General features: G+C 37.9%; 1 protein-coding gene and 1 pseudogene across 1 annotated transcript in view; one reads left to right on the top strand and one right to left on the bottom strand.

Moving 5' to 3' along the window:
- The window catches only part of JMJD1C (jumonji domain containing 1C), a 362,166-nt gene that overhangs the window by 94,497 nt on the left and 250,599 nt on the right, over nt 1-17,070 (top strand). The window lies entirely within an intron of this gene.
- On the bottom strand, nt 504-1,382 carry LOC105737807 (annotated as a pseudogene).

Below are 17,070 nucleotides of genomic sequence, written 5' to 3'. Positions count from 1 at the left end.
CTAGTCTAACTGGTGAGGTAATCATGATCAGCGGTAACTTGAACTGAAGAATGGTTTTGTTCCAGTACATGTTTCTGCTTATAGTCACTGAAAAGTTTCTCATCTATTCCAAAGCCCTGCTTCTGTGCAAATTTAGTTCCTACTACATCAAGAAAGGAATTTTAAGGATCAGAACTATAGAAACATTCAGTTGATTTCTTTGACCTGTTGAACACCGTTCTGCCATTTCAAGTAGTGAATGTTTTATAATGAATGAGTCTTTTGTAATCTTTGTGAAATAATTTGTAAAATTTCGTTAATTGATCTTTTGTCAATATTAATGCAAGTTAGAGAAAAATGTTATTTACTGGCACTGCATAATTGAAATCAGAGTTACAAAGAATATTCTTAGTATGTAAACTACGTATATACATTTGCAAAGGAGAATTTTATTTAAAAAAAGTAATTGATGTAGTTCCTTTACTGTGAAAAGAAAAATGTTTTCCTGTTTTTAAGGTGGCTTGTTTTTTAGTCCCCTCCTCTCATATGAATTCCTTCATAAAATCTATGATGTTTGGTAAAGTAATTGATCAGCTGTCTTAATAAATATATGTATGTGTGTGTGTGTGTGTGTGTGTGTGTGTGTGTATTTTTAGGGCTGGAAATTGATTTTTAATGATAAAGTACAATGTAGGGGGCAGAGGGGGCTAAGCCAAACTAACTGGGATGCTGTGGTGGCAATGGGCTGGCCACACAAACTGCTGCTGCTGCTGCTTCTAGGTGGCCGCCTTGCTGGTGAGGTCCTTGCCTTCTCTGTAGCTGCTAGTGCCATCTCCTTTGCCTGCTCCTTGGCTTCCTTGGCTGTGTCAACAAGTGTTTTAGAGGGGCCTCGCATTGCATCTTTGCCAAGATACATTCAAAACTCTTCATAGTCTTGGTCACATTGCTTTTGAACTGGGCAAGACCAAATTCCTGGACACCTCTGGAGACACCAAATAAGCTAGAGGAGAGCCAGGCTTCTCTGCGGATTTCGGTCCAGCCACTGTTGTCAGAATTCATACAGTAAACACATCATTTCTCCACCACCATCAGCCGGGCATGGTTGATGTTCCAGGTGAAGGTGGTCATGGTCTGATTCTGTGGGTCCAAGTAGAGTCGTCCAGGATGTACACTGAATGAAGAACATTGGCAGGAAACAGTTGCTTGGCCCAGTGGGTCATCCTGTTGGTCTTGGTCAGGAGTCGCCGGGACAGCAGTTGCTGGTCAGCAGTCATCTCTGTGTGTACTGTGTCTTCCGTCAAGACATGTTTGCTATAGGGATTTGGGTACTGATGCCAGAAGGCGGTGAACACTTGGTCCCCGGAACTCTGGAGCACGCTCTGGCCCAGGAAATACTTCACCATCGTCCCGGCTGGAGCGGGCTCCAGAGTTCCTGGGACCAAGTGTTCACCACCTTCTGGGAGACACGTGGGGACCGGAGCTCAGCGAACACCTGCCACCAGGCTCGTAGCTCAGTCACCACTGCACCGTGCCCAAGCAGCTGCTGCCGCCACCGCCATGAGTTGTCCGCTGTCTTAATATATCTTAAAAGACTTGTGTATAGCAAATGCTGTTACAAGTGTGGATGGCATTACTTACATACATAAACCACATTATAAACCATGATACTTATTTTTAACGAGAATGTCTTAAAGTTATTTTTAAATCTGTGCTTTTTAAGGAAGTAATAGAAGCAAAGGGAATATTAAAACATCTGATTGGTTAGTTTTATACTTGATGATAAAGTGTATTTTTAACTATGCTAAATCAGTAATGGAGGTGAAGCCAAGTACATTACCAATTTTCTTTTTCTCTTTTGGAGAAAATATTATCTTACACTAGATACTAGTAAGACTTCTAAAACTAGTGGTGAAAAGGAAAAAAAAACTTCATATATTTCATTTTCTTTCTTGTGAAATGAGATTTTCGTAAGGACAGTTAAGTAACCTGTGGCTAAGATAAGTGTTGGGGATGGTTTCATTGTCTTTTTATTTTTTATTTTTTATTTTTGAGATGGAGTCTCCCAGGCTGGAGTGCAATGGCACGATCTTGGCTCACTGCAACTTCTGCCTCCCAGGTTCAAGCGATTCTCCTGCCTCAGCCTCCTGGGTAGCTGAGATTACAGACGCGCACCACCACCCCTGGCTAATTTTTGTATTTTTAGTAGAGGCAGGGTTTCACCATGTTGGTCAGGCTAGTCTCAAACTCCTGACATTGTGATCCACCCGCCTCAGCCTCCCAAAGTGTCATTGTCTTTTTATATTTACTGTGTAGTAATAATATAGTCTCTTACGTTTAAGAAGTTATTTTTTAATAGATAGGGTTTTGCTCTGTAGCCCAGGCTTAAGTGCAGTGGTATTCATAGCTCACTGCAGCCTTGAACTCCTGGGCCCCAAGGATCCTGCTGTATCAGCCTTCTGAGTATCGAGGACTACCGGTATGCACCACCACACCTGGCTAATTTTTAAATTTTTTGTAGAGAGAGGGTGGGTGTTGCTGTATTGCCCAGGCTGGTCTCAAACCTCTGGCCTCAAGCAATTCTTTTGCCTTGGCCTCCCAAAGTGCTGGAATTACAATTGTGAGCCACCAGGCCTGGCAAGAAATTCTTAAATGCATTGTGTCACATCCTAAATCTTACTGAAAAATAAATACAGAAGAACAATGTAGAAAAATAATGCCTACAAAAATGTCTTAAAATTTGTTTTTAAACTTATGCCTGTGTGTTTTCCCTAACTTACATAGTAAACATTGACATTCAGTAGGGCTGTGTCCTTGGCCTTTGCATATCTTCAAATTCAGGAACACTCACATAGAATATATTTCCTTTGAGGGGAATGTATTTGCAGAGTATTTGGTCATATAAAATGTTTAATTATTGTTTCAACTTTTTTTTTTTTTTTTTTGAAACAGAGTGTTGCTCTGTTTGGCTGGAGTGCAGTGGTGCAATCTTGGCTCACTGCTACCTTCTCCTGGGCCGAAGCAGTCCTCCCATGTTAGCCTCCCAAGTAGCTGGGGTACAGGTGCGCACAACCATGCCTGGCTAATTTTTTTTATTTTTTGTAGAGATGGGATCTCACCATGTTGCCCACCCTGGTCTTGAACTCCTGGCTCAAGCGATCTGCCTGTCTTGGCCTCTCAAAGTCCTGGGATTACAGACATAAGCCACTGCGCCCAGCCTTTTCAGTTTTGACTAAGATTTTATTTGTCATGTGATGTGCAATTTGGACATGGTTTAGAGAATTCACAGGAGCAGTTTCATCACTCCTTATTTCTTTGTAGATTGTATAGAGACTTTTAATCTCATAAGATCTAAACTACCACTGAATTTTTTACTGTGTTTTAAAATGCACCTAAAATTTTTGGCTTTCTGGCCTCCCCTACATGCCTGACTATATCAAGTTTAGTTTTAAAATTTTTTGTAATTTAAGGATATAGTATAGTTTCATGTCAGTTTAAAGGAAATATATTATTTGCAGTTGTTCAAAATTTTATCTGTATTTATACCTATATTTTACTTCAGGGTTCCCATCTTTTCCACTTTTATTTTTTCCCAGAAAGTAAAATGAATTTCTAAAATTAGAAATGGCAATTAAGTAGTTAGTACCTGTGTCCTACAGTTCTGGGTGTTTATGTGTGATAGAGTAGAAATTACGGAAAGATATTTTCAAGCTGTTAAGTCGGTGAGCAGCCACAGTTAAAAGCTGAAGGGTTGAATATTTCAGCATGAGAAATAGTGGCAGAAGGATTTCTAACTTCTCATTGATTGTGTTCAGTTCTGAAAAATTTTTCTTGATGTCCCATTGCAGATTTGAATGTGGTCTTATAACACCCCAAATGTATCATCACTTTTATTTCTCTGAGTAAAGAAAATCTGGTGTCCAGAGTTTGCTTTTGCTGATTGAGCAGTTTATACTTTTTTCTCAAGAAATTGTTATACCTTTTATGATGTTCAGGTCTGAATGACAGATCCAGATTATTTAAAATAATGGGTTTTGGGCCAAGCATGGTGGCTCACACCTGTAATCCCAGCTACTTGGGAGGCTGAGGTAGGAGGATTGCTTGAGCCCAGGAGGTCGAGGCTGCAGTGAGCCACAGTCGCATCATTGTACTCCAGCACAGGCAACAGAATGAGACCCTGTCTCAAAAAAAGAAAGAAAGAAATAATAATGGTTTTTATGTAAGTTAAAGATGATGTTGAGCAAGCCACTTTAAAACAACACTGATTTTTCCATATAAACAATAGTTTTATATGAAGAAGTGTCATTTTGATTTTCATTTCAAAAATACAGGCCATGTGCAGTGGCTCATGTCTGTAATCCCATCACTTTGGGAGGCCATGGCAGGAGTATTGCTTGAGATCAGGAGTTCAAGACCAGCGTGGACAATATGGCAAGACACTGTCTCTACTTAAAAAAAAAAAAAAAAAATTAGCTGGGTATGGTGGTTTGTACCTGTAGTCCCAGCTGCTTCTCAGGAGGCTGAGGTGCAGGAGGTTTACACCTTCAGTCGCTTCAGTCCATGAGGTTACAGTGAACCATGATAATGCCGACAGTAAGATCTTGTCTCTAAAAATCCATTTTTTAATTAAAAAAATACACACAATCATATGTCTGACAATGGTTTAATATGCAGAATATATAAAGAACTTCTAAAACTCAACAACAGGAAAACAACCCAATTTTAAAATGGGAAAAGGGCTTGAATAGAAATTTCTACAAAGATATAAAAATGGCCGTTAAACATAAGGCAAGATCCTCAGTATTTTTACGCAAATGTAAATCAAAACCACTGTGAGCTTCAAACTCACTAATATGACTATAATTTTTTAAAAAAATACAAAACCTGGAAAATATCAAGTGTTGGAGAGGATTGGAGAAATTGGAACCTTCATACATTGATGGTGGGAATGTAAAATGGTTTAGCCACTGTTGAAAACAGCTTGGCAATTCCTCGAAAAGCTAAACATGGAATTACCGTATGACTCAGCAATTTCAATTCTACATATTTATCCAAAAGAACTGAAGACTCAAACAGATTCTTGTATGCCAGTACCATTATTCACAATAGACAAAAGGCAGAAATAACCCAAATGTCCAGCAACAGAGGAATTGATAAAGTGAGGTGGCTATATAATACAGTGGAATATCATTGGTGCCTAAAGAGGAATGAAGTTCTGAGGCATGATACAACATATGGATAATCCTTAAAAACACTATACTATGTGAAGTAAGTCAGACACAAAAGGACAGATACTATATTATTCCACTTAAATCTAGAATAGGCAAATTCATAGAGACAGTAAATTAGTGATTACCGGGGGATGAGGGGAGATGAGAATGAGGAGTTACTTAATGGATGCAGAGTTCCTATTTGGGATGACGAAAAAATTAGTGATTACCAGGGGATGAGGGGAGATGAGAATGAGGAGTTATTGCTTAATGGATGCAGAGTTCCTATTAGGGAGTTCCTATTTTGGGCCGGATGCGGTGCCTCACGCCTGTAATCCTAGCACTTTGGGAGGCCGAGCTGGGCATATCAACCGAGGTCAGGAGTTCAAGAACAGCCTGGCTAACATGGTGAAACCCCATTTCTACTAAAAATACAAAAATTAGCCAGGTGTGGTGGCACATGTTTGTTAATCCCAGCTACTCAGGGAGCTGAGGCTGGAGAATTGCTTGAACCCGGGAGGCAAAGTTTGCAGTGAGCTGATATCGTGCCATTGCACTCCAGCCTGGGTGACGAGCGAAAACTCAGTCTCAAAAAAAAAAAAAAAAGAAAAAGAAAAGTTTTGGTAACAGTGGCAACAGTTGCATAGGGTGTGAAAGTTATTTTAGTGCCATTAAATTATACATTTAAAAATGGTTAAAATAACTTTATATTATACATCTTCTCACAATTTTTTTAAAAAGTACACGTGAATACCTTTTCACTAAACTGCCCTCTCGTTAGTATGGAATGTTAAAGTCTGTATCATCCATTTGAATATTTTTTGTGCCCATGATTTAAACTTTCCCAAATTCCACTATTTATTTTTGTGGTAATCAAATTCAGGAAGCATAGTATTGCCCTCATGCTCTCTATGCAAAAAGCATATAGTTTGTAAGTCCAGTACATTTAATGTTCATTGAGTGGGTCTACAGTAGAGACTCCTGCTTTGAATATATATGATTAGAATTAAAGTTCTGAAGAAAAGTGCTTGGGCTGAGTAGAAAATATAAGATATTCCAGATAGAGAAAATCTTGTAAGCAAAAGTGTGAAAAAGGTAAAATAGATCTATTATTTGCCATATTAACATGAGCAAATGGCAAGTGTTCCTTTTTTTTATTTTTAAATGAGACATGAGACAGAGTCCTGCTCTGTTGCCCAGGCTGGAGTGCAGTCGGCTCACTGCAACCCCACCTCCTGGGTTCAAGCGATTCTCCTGCCTCAGCCTCCCAAGTAGCTGGGATTACAGGCGCACACGACCACACACGGCTAATTTTTGTTATTTTTAGTAGAACTGGGGTTTCACCATGTTGGCCAGGCTGGTCTTGAACTACCAGCCTCAGGTGATCCACCCACCTCGGCCTCCCAAAGTGCTGGGTTTACAAGTGTGAGCCACTGTGCCCAGCCCCTTCTTTTTAAATACACATTGTTTTTATAATAAATGGCATCTCTCTCTTCTGTGATCTCAAAAAATGTTTCATTGTATTTCTATCTTTAAATTTATCACCTTTATTTTTAATCTTTTAAAAAGTGAAACGGGACTGTGTTAGTTTGCTAGGGTTGCCATAGCAAAATATCATCGGTAGCTTAAAAACAGAAATTAATTTTCTCACAGTTCTGGAGCCCACAAATTCAAGATCACAGTGCCGTCAGGGTTGGTTTCTAGTGTGGGCTGTCTTCCTGGGTTGCAGAAGGCTGCTCTCTTCCCATGTCCTCACATGGCCTTCTCTTGTGTGTGACGGGGTAAGAGAAGCAAAGAGGAAGTGAAGCTCAGGTATTTCTTCCTCTTGTAAGTACTCCAGTCTTAATCAGATTTCACTTCAGGGTCTCACCCATATGATCTCATTTATTCTTAATTATCTCCTTAAAGGTCTTATCTCCAAATATAGTCAGTCACATCAGGGGTTAGGACTTAAGTATATTAACTGGGGGGAAGGAGCACAGCAGTTCAAAATAATAACAGAAAAAGTACACAAAGTACAAAGGTACAACTCAACTAATGATTCTGAAGAACACCTGTGTAACTATCCCCCAGATCAAGAACTAGAATATTGCCAGCACTCCAGAACCTCCACCAGTTCAACTTTCCAACCATCACAAATCTTTTCTTCTACCTAGAGATAATTGCCAACTTTATGGCAATAATTTTCTTGCTTTGCTCTATATAGTTTTGCCATCTAAGTTTGCATCTTTTTTTTTTTTTGAGACGGAGTTTCACTCTTCTTGCCCAGGCTGGAGTGCAATGGCACGATCTTGGCTCACCTCAACCTCTGCCTCCCACATTCAAGCGATTCTCCTGCCTCAGCCTCCTGAGTAGCTGGGATTACAGGCATGAGCCACCACGCCCGGCTAACTTTGTATTTTTAGTAGAGACGGGGTTTCACCATGTTAGTCAGGCTGGTCTCGAACTCCTGACCTCAGGTGATCCACCCGCCTTGGCCTCCCACAGTGTTGGGATTACAAGCGTGAGCCACCACACCTGGCCTGAGTTTGCATCTTATAAGCAATGTGTGTAAGATCTGCTGCAGTGTCTTTTTCATTTTTTTGTCTTGCTGGGGTTTTTTAGTCTCACCAGAAAGTTGTCAGTTTCATTAATATTTTCACAAATGCAAGTTTTGGTTTTCCGGTCTCCATTATACAATGTTTGTTTTGTACTTTGTTGATTTTGTTTGTTTTGTACTTTGTTGATTTCTGCTCTGCTCTTTATTTTCTTTCCTTTTACTTTCTTAGAGTTTGTCTGTTTTGCAGTTCTCTAATTTTGTGAGGTGGATTCTTAATTAATTCTTTAATTCTTTCCAAGCCTCCTTTTTTTTTTTTTTTTTTTTTTGAGACTGGGTCTCGTTTTGTTACCCAGGCTGGTGTGAAGATAGCTCATTGCCTCCTCAGATTCCTGGGCTCAAGTGATCCTCCTGCCTCATCCCCCCCCCCCCCCCACCTCTGCCTCCCAAACTGCTGGGATTACAGGGTGTGAGCCCCCATGCCCAGCCCTTTTTTAGTCTTTAAATGGGCCTTAAAGGCCCACATGAGCCTTTAGATTTTCCCCTTTATTCTTCTGTGTTCACAAATTTTCATATGTGGTACTTTTGTTGGCATTTAGTTTTACAGAAATACTTACAAATTTTGTTGTTTATTGATTCTGCTGGTTTTTCTTCATGTCACCTTATTTTCTCATGTACTTGTTTATCTGTGATTGTGTGCTGGGCCCTTCATTTGAAAAATTAGTTGTAGAAATAACTTATTGTCTGGGGTGATTTTTTTTTTTTTTTTTTTTTTTTTTGAGACAGCGTCTCCTCTATTGCTTAGGCTGGAGTGCAGTGGCGTGATCTCGGTTCACTGCAACTTCTGCCTCCTGGGTTCAAGCGATTCTCCTGCCTCAGCCTCTTGAGTAGCTGGGACTCCAGGCACGCACCACCATGCCTGGCTAATTTTTGTATTTTTAATAGAGACGGGGTTTCACCATATTGGCCAGGCTGCTCTCGAATTCCTGACCTTGGGATCTGCCCGCCTTGGCCTCTCAAAGTGCTGGGATTACAGGCGGGAGCAACCACGCCTGGCCTTTTTGTTTTTTTTTTTTTTCATAGAGGATTTGTATTTCTTTCATCCAGGTGCCTGGTGATAGGGGTTGTCCGATTAACTATCCTTTTCTTAGTGTGATTTGAGATTTTCTAAGCCACCTTGATTACTCAAAGCTGGACTGCAGACCATAGAGGAGCTGACTTAATTCTGGGTCACTTTTGCTCCCAGGATACAGCCTTTCTGAATTCTAACTCAATCAGGGTCTTTACCTTTGTTGGACCCTAGATTTGGACTTTTATAGATGTATTCTGTGGAAGCCACCAAGTGTATTTCTTGGCCCTTCAACCCCAGGACAAAAGTAGCTGACAGTGCTTTGCTTATTTCTCTCCCTGGGTTTCTCACCTTTTCAGGTCTTGGCTCAGTAATTCTTGTCTGTTTTATTAGTACATGGCTTAAAACCCCCAAACTTAAAGTATATCTTATCTAGATTTTTTTTTTTCGAGACAGTCTTGCTCTGTCGCCCAGGCTGGAGTGCAATGCTGTGATCTTGGCTTACTGCAACCTCTGCCTCCCGGGTTCAAGCCATTCTCCTGCCTCAGACTCCCGAATAGCTGGGATTACAGGTGCCTGCCACCATGCCCAGCTAATTTTTGTATTTTTTAGTAGAGACGAGGTTTCACCATGTTGGTCAGGCTGGTCTCGAACTCCTGACCTCAGGTGATTCACCCGCCTCGGCCTCCCAAAGTACTAGGATTACAGACAGGAGTCACTGTGCCCGGTCCTTATCTAGATTTTTTTTTTTGAGATGGAGTCTCACTCTGTTGCCCAGGTTGGAGTGCAGTGGCACGATCTCGGCTCACTGCCGCCCCTGCCTCCTGGGTTCAAGTGATTCTCCTGCCTCAGCCTTCTGAGTAGCTGGGACTACAGGCGCGTGCCACCATGCCTGGCTAATTTTTGTATTTTTAGTACAGAGTTTCACTACATTGGCCAGGCTGGTCTTGAACTCCTGACCTCGTGATCCCCTGCCTCGGCCTCCCAAAATGCTGGGATTACAGGCATGAACCACCATGCCAGGCCCCTTATCTAGATTTTTAATGGGAATGGTTGATGCTGTTCTCAAATATACAGGAAGCAGAAACCCCCACATGATATTTTAATTATTTGTTTATATGTCTGTCCTTTCAGTAGGGTGGCCTTTTAAATTTATTTTTAGTATTTCTCTACTGTAAGCCTTTTATTGTTTGTAACTCAGCATGTGATAATGTCTGATACATAAGTGCATAGAAAATATTAACTGGTTTTGGCATGGCTTTAAGAAAAAATTGTGAAGGTATCCTTTCCTTTGAGCCATAAAGGAAAATTGAGATTAAATCTAATTGTTTTATTTGTTGTACCTGCAGTACTAGACATAATAAATTTGGATGTTATTGGCAGTGGAAAATCATAGGATAATTTCTGAATTACCAATTAGTGCCTCTTAAATGTGGTTAAAAGGAAGATTAATTTCAAAACTGTATGCAGGATAGATTAGATATTTTGTCAGGATGCATTTTATAAGTATTCTCTAGTATGGTAATTTTTAAAGTGTGGTCCCCAGACCAGGTAGCATTGGCATTACTTGGGAATTTGTTTGAAATGCAAATTATCTGATCCTGCCTCAGATATTCTGAATGAGAAACTATAGTGGTATGGCTAAGCAGTTTGCTTTAAAAGCCCTCAATTAGGTTCTGATGCATACCTAAATTATTGAGCTACTGCTCTAACAGAATAAAACAGAATATGATTTCGATTTAAGCCCCTTAAAAGCTAAAGGTTATTTATCCTTCTATGATGAGAATATTTTTGGAAAATATTTAACGTAGTTTCAATGTTGATCTGTCTTTAGAATTAAATTTTAAGCCTCTATAAAGTCATTAGGTTTATTAGAGCAAAATTATGACCTGAAATAGTTGAGTTCATTGAAAAATAAAAACTTGTCTGTGTTACACAGGAAAATGATACTGGTCTAATTGTTGACAATAACTGGCTTATTCCAGTTGCCTTGCAGTGTTCCTTAAGGGAGTGGATTGTTTAGGACCTAACTTTCTTAATACAAGTTTCATTAGAAGTAAATTCTCTATTTTTTCATTGTTTGGAAGGAAATATTTAACATATACAATATGATGGAACTTCTGTAGAATATAGCATAATCACAGAGACAGTTTTATCCATCCGTTTCCTAGTCAGCTTCACCGTATTTTTAAATGAGGCACAAGATTACTTTGTTATGAAAATGTTAACATTAAGCTTTTTAACAAGTCTTTGTGTATTCACTTGATTTTTCAGATTTTGCTCACTAATTTTATGAGGGCCATTGGGCAAAGTGTTTTAATCCAGAATTTAAAATTGTTCATTTGTAATTGGGCAGGCTTATAAAAAGGGGCATATTTTAAATCTTTATCATCACTTTATAGCCATAATATACTTACTAAAAGTTTGGTAGCAATTTGAGTATTTAACTACATAGGGTGGTACTTTGAAGGAAAAAGCATTTTAAGTTGAGCTTTAATTTAATTTCTGCTCTTAAAAACCCAATATAGTAGTACGTCATCTATGTATGTACATTGAGCGTGCTTCTTAACAAATATTTAACTTCAATTCTTTGATAACTGGTTGCATTCAATTACTTGTTTAAATAATTGGGCAAGTTTCCTGAGTTGTAGGCTGTGAAATATTTTCAAGATGGTTTGGGTAAAAAATTTTTCAAAGTAGGTGCCATCAGTCACTTTGATCACGGAGAAATCAGTATGATCCTGTGACAAGTTTAGTTTTAACAATGTAGCTTCTTGTGTAAACTCAGTCACCTAGTAATGTGAGTTAGTTGCAAAGTGCTTCTGTCTTCTTAGTGATCCACTGTTAGATGTTTTCAGACTAGTGAAAAAAATGATAAATATTTATTGTTAAAATCATCCTTAAAATTTTATTTGAACATGCAGCACTTTTTGCAGTGTGAAATTGAAAAATCAATTGTTTAGTTTTTACCAAAGGAAAATTAGAGTTTCGTATACATATTTGATGAATACAGTAAACAGGTTAAAATTTAGCAAATAGAATTTTGTAAGCATTTTTAAAATGTGTGAATTCTGTGATAAGGGGGTAGGCTTTGCTACAATTCATTACAAAGCTAAGTTATATTTCATTACTTATGTAAAATAGTGTTCTTTGTTTAGCTTCTTAAAGTGGTAGGAGAATTGTATAGTTCCATTGATTGGTTCCATGCAGTGGAAATCTGACCTTTAGCAGATGTTTGAGAAATTGCCAGCACAGCATGATCAGCCAAAAAGACAGTTTTCCCCTTGTTATTTGACAGGCCTTTCATGCTTTAGTAACATGCCAAAGAAATGTTTAAATTCTTTTTTTATAATATCACATGCTCTCTAAAATATTAAGGATACATTGAAAAACATGGATAAAATGAGATAGATTTTTCCTGCAATTACGGATTGCAATTCAGCTGACTTTTAAATGTTTATTATTTTAAAAAAAACCTAAGATAAATGCTGATTGTTTTGTGAATTGTTTTACTTTGAGATTTAAAATGTCTTTGGCTATGTAGTTAATTGTTACTAGGGTTTGATGTGTGTTATTTATTCCATGATCATGTTTTCCTTGTACAATTTAAACATTGTTATAAGTTTCTCTTATTTTAGTGTTATTTAATCGCAAGTATCATCTTTGGTTGGCTTTTTTATTTTTTAATAGAGGCTTTTTGGTAGGGGTTAAATGCATCACAGAGCAGTTATCCTATCTGGAACTCGCTAAGAGCAGGATACTGCATGAATCCACTTTAAAGCCTCTTCTCTGAAGGACAGTATTTCTTTAGAGAATGAAATGGGTTCAGCTGTGTAGTTGTGGGGGTTCAGCTGTGTAGTTGTGGGAGTTCAGCAAAAACACTGTAAGCTCTGTTTTCTTCAACTTCATGGATCGAGCGTACAGGAAGGGGAAGGAGTTGCCTTAATGTTTAAGAATGAAGTGATGAATTGATAGTATCAGCAGTTGCCAGACTGTATCTTTTTCTGCAGGTGCTTATTTTCTGTAGGGCATTGCAGTTGTTTTTTCATTGTGTTAGATTATAAGAAGAAGATTTTAAGGAAAATTTAAGGAATACGATCTTACATAGTTTCATTTTACAGTTTTGTATGTCTTAGGTTTATATACTGAATTAGTTCTTTCAGAGGATTATGGTTGAAAGTTTTGGCTGTGTGTACCTATCATCTTACAAAAATAAAAAGATTTTTTTAAAGGTCATATTCAGTATCAGTAGTTCCAAGAATATGCTAAATTAAAATTTAAAAATCAAACACCTATAATAAAGTTTTGCTAAATCCACATGAATTGAACTAATGGTTTGTAATACCAGTTATATTACAAGTGAGAACTAGTTTCATATTTTGATATATAAAAGCTTTAAAGGAAGCATAATTGATAACTTTTTATTAATATCATATAATAGTTAATCTTTCATATTGGTACTTTCTGATAGGTTTTATTAGATGGAGAAGGGTTATATAATTTAGTAAACTGGCAGCTTTTTAAAAATGAATAATGACACTAAAATTTAAAGATTTGATCATAATGAGGTATATCTGATATATAATACCTGTGATACTATATATTAATAGTAAAGTCATTTTATATAAGGAAAAAATTTATTCTTAAGTGGGGTTTTCTAAGTAACCATATTTTTACACAAAGTCATACTGTTACATTTAGTCATTTCCAAAGTCAGTGGAGTTGTATCCTGAAGAGGATTAAAATGCAAAGTTGGCACAGCACATAAAGCAAAAATGCACTTAAATTCAGTTCACTTTTAAGGCCTTGTTGGGAATACCAACCTATTGTTTGTCAGTTCATCCAAGACAGCTTTTTCTTTTCTCTAGTGTTGGAATAATTTTTTTTTTTTTTTTTTTGAGATAGAGTCTCACTGTATCGCCCAGGCTGGAGTGCAGTGGCCCGATCTCAGCTCACTACAGCCTCTGCCTCCTGGGCTCAAGTGATTCTCCTGTCTCAGCCACCCGAGTAGCTGGAACTACAGGCGCCTGCCACCACATGCGGCGAGTTTTGTTGTTGTTGTTGTTGTTGTTGTTGTTGTTGTTGTTGTTATTTTTAGCAAAGAAAGTTGAAGTTTCACCATGTTGGCCAGGCTGGTCTTGAACTCCTGACCTCAAGTGATTCACCCTCTTCAGCCTCCCAAAGTGTTGGGATTACAGGGATGATCCACTGTGCCCGGAGCAGAATAAATTTTTAATATATATTTTGATAGGCTGATTTTCTTGCATCTCGATTTTTCTTGTATGTCTAAATAACTGGAATCACAGTTACCTTTTGAGCACGGTGCTCACATTATGAGAGTTGAAAAAATTATGGGGAACAAACTCTAGCCTTATGGTGATCCTGGTTAGACTTGAGATCTCTAAATTGATATTTTTAAATCAGAATATATAATACACAGACTAAAATATACATTTTAAGGTTAAAAAAAGAGAAACTGTTTACTAAGAATGTTTAGTAGATTCAGTTTTCTTAGTGTTTAGTACTAGAAAATATACGGTATTGGCTGGGTGCATGGCTCACGCCTGTAATCCCAGCACTTTGGGAGGCCGAGGCAGGCAGATCACGAGGTCAGGAGATCGAGACCATCGTGGTTAACACAGTGAAACCTTGTCTGTACTAAAAATACAAAAAATTAGCTGGGCGTGTTGGTGGGTGCCTACAGTCTCAGCTACTTGGGAGGGAGGCTGAGGCAGGAGAATGGCATGAACCCAGGAGGCAGGGCTCGCAGTGAGCCGAGATCGCGCCACTGCACTCCAGGCTGGTCGACAGTACAAGACTCTGTGTCAAAAAAAAAAAAAAAGTACAGTATTGATAGCATACTTTTAAGAAATCCAAATGTCTTCGTAAAAGTAGGTATTTTTCATTCTTTCAGTATTTATCAGTTACTCTTCCCTATGGTTCTTTTTCACATTTAAATAGAATCAAGTAACCTTTTATCTTTGGTTTATCTGGTATTTTTCAGTGTTAGCAATTTTGAAATTCTCTAATTTTTACCACAAACATTTTTGACTCTTTCATTCAGCTTTTAATCTGAATTGACAGAAAAATCCAGGGAGAAAAGTTGAAATACTTCCTAAAGTTAAAATATTTGCTTTATTTAGATTTCTTAGTATTTCTTATCAAGGAAAAAAAAAACTTTTTGATTATCTTATCACTTGATAACCGTTTTTTGTCTCAGCTAAACGGAAGAAAAGTTACCTGGCAGCATAAGATAGCTATGAAGAATCTTTCCCCCACCAGAAAGAAGTCTAGCAAACTATTTTACTGAATAAATCTAAGATTTCCTTCTTCCCAGTAGTTGCCCACAATTTTCCTACAATATGAGATTATGTCTCTATTTTGTAATTCTGCTCAGAAAACCTATCTTAAAATCTACACATATTAAACTATAATGTGTCATAAATTTTAAGAATGTTATTTAACAGAGGTAAATTTATCATGAATACCATATATTTAAGGTAGCAAAACATAAAGAGAATAATAACCTTTTCTGATATTCAACGGCAGACCAGGTAAAGTCCAAACAGTTCTGTCTCGTCAAAATAGTGAAGGTTGCTTGTCTTTGACCTCTTTTCCTGTTACCTCTTTAAGAGATAACACACATATACATACGCTTTCGTAGATGAGACCATTCTAAAATTTATAAATTGTGTTGTATATCTTTGTCTGCCTGATTAAAATGGCTTGTCTTAAGATAACACTGAACTACTTAGTCTTTCAATAGGAATTTATTTAGCAACTACTTTGTGGTATTGTTTTGATAATACTCTCTTTTTGTGTTTTGGCCGTTTTCTTATTTTAATTAAATCAGTATCATCCCTCGTATACACTATTCTTATGTGCAGTTGACACTTGAACAATGTGGGTTTGAACTTTTGAGAGTCAATTTATATGCAGATACTTTTAAGTAAATATATTGCAAAATATTTTAGAGATTTGCAGCAATTTGAAAAAACTCATAGATGAACCATGTAGCCTAGAAATATTTTTAAAAATTAAGGAAATGTTAGGTATGTCATAAATGCATAAAATACATGTACATCTTAGTTTTATCATTCGCTACCATAAAATATACACAAATCTATTTAAAAAGTTAAAATATCAGAACTTTACCCACACAGAGACGTGACATGGCACTATTTACAGTAGAGAGAAATATAAACAAACAGATGCAGTATTAACTCATAACTGCATAAAATTAACTTTAGTACATGCTGTGATAATTTTTTAGCCACCTCCTGTTTTTACTGTGTTGAACTCAAATGTTGCGAATGTCTGCTTAAAACTCAGTGTGATGCTAACATCTCCATGTGAGTAGTTCACCTCTCCGCTAAATACCATATTGCAGTAAGAAATGATCTCTCGCAGTCCTTGCATAATTTTTAATGATGTTTAGTGCAATCTCGCAAACCTCGAATGATACCATAGAACAGAAATTTAGGGATCGATAAGTACAGTACTGTAAATGTATTTTCTTTTGCTCATAATAACTTTTTTCTCTAGCTTACTTTACTGTAAGAATACAGTACATAATAGACATACAAAATATTTGTTAATTGACTTTATGTCATTGTTAAGACCTCCAGTCAACAGTAGGCTATTACCAGTTAATTTTATGGGGAGTCAAAAATTACACTCAGCTTTCTGACTGGGCGGGGTGTCCTCAGTTCCAACCTCTGAATTGTTCCAGGGTCAGTTGTACCTAGCTCTTCGTGTTTTTAAAAAACACATTTTTGGCTGGGCATGGTGGTTCAAGCCTGTAATCCCAGCACTTTGGGAAGCTGAGGTGGGCAAATAGCTGGAGCTCAGGAGTTCTCAGGAGTTCAAGAGCAGTCTGGGCAACATGGCCAAGATCTTTTCTCTATTTAAAAAAAAAAAAAGAAAAATCGGGCCAGGCGCGGTGGCTTACGCCTGTAATCCCAGCACTTTGGGAGGCCAGGGTAGGTGGGATCACGAGGTCAGGAGATCGAGGCCATACTGGCTAACATGGTGAAACCCTGTCTCTACTAAAAATACAAAAAATTAGCTGGGCATGGTGGCACACACCTGTAGTCTCAGCTACTTAGGAGGCTGAGGCAGGAGAATCACTTGAACCCAGGAGTTGGAGGTTGCAGTGAGCCAAGATTGTGCCACTGCACTCCAGCCTGGACAAGAGAGTAACACTCTGCCTCAAAAAAAAAAAAAAAAAAAAAAATCACGCCGGGTATGGTGGCTCACGCCTGTAATCCCAGCACTCT

Source organism: Nomascus leucogenys, chromosome 18, assembly GCF_006542625.1.
Source record: "Nomascus leucogenys isolate Asia chromosome 18, Asia_NLE_v1, whole genome shotgun sequence".
Classification (NCBI taxonomy): Eukaryota; Metazoa; Chordata; class Mammalia; order Primates; family Hylobatidae; genus Nomascus; species Nomascus leucogenys.
This window is presented reverse-complemented; position numbering and strand designations above follow the sequence as displayed.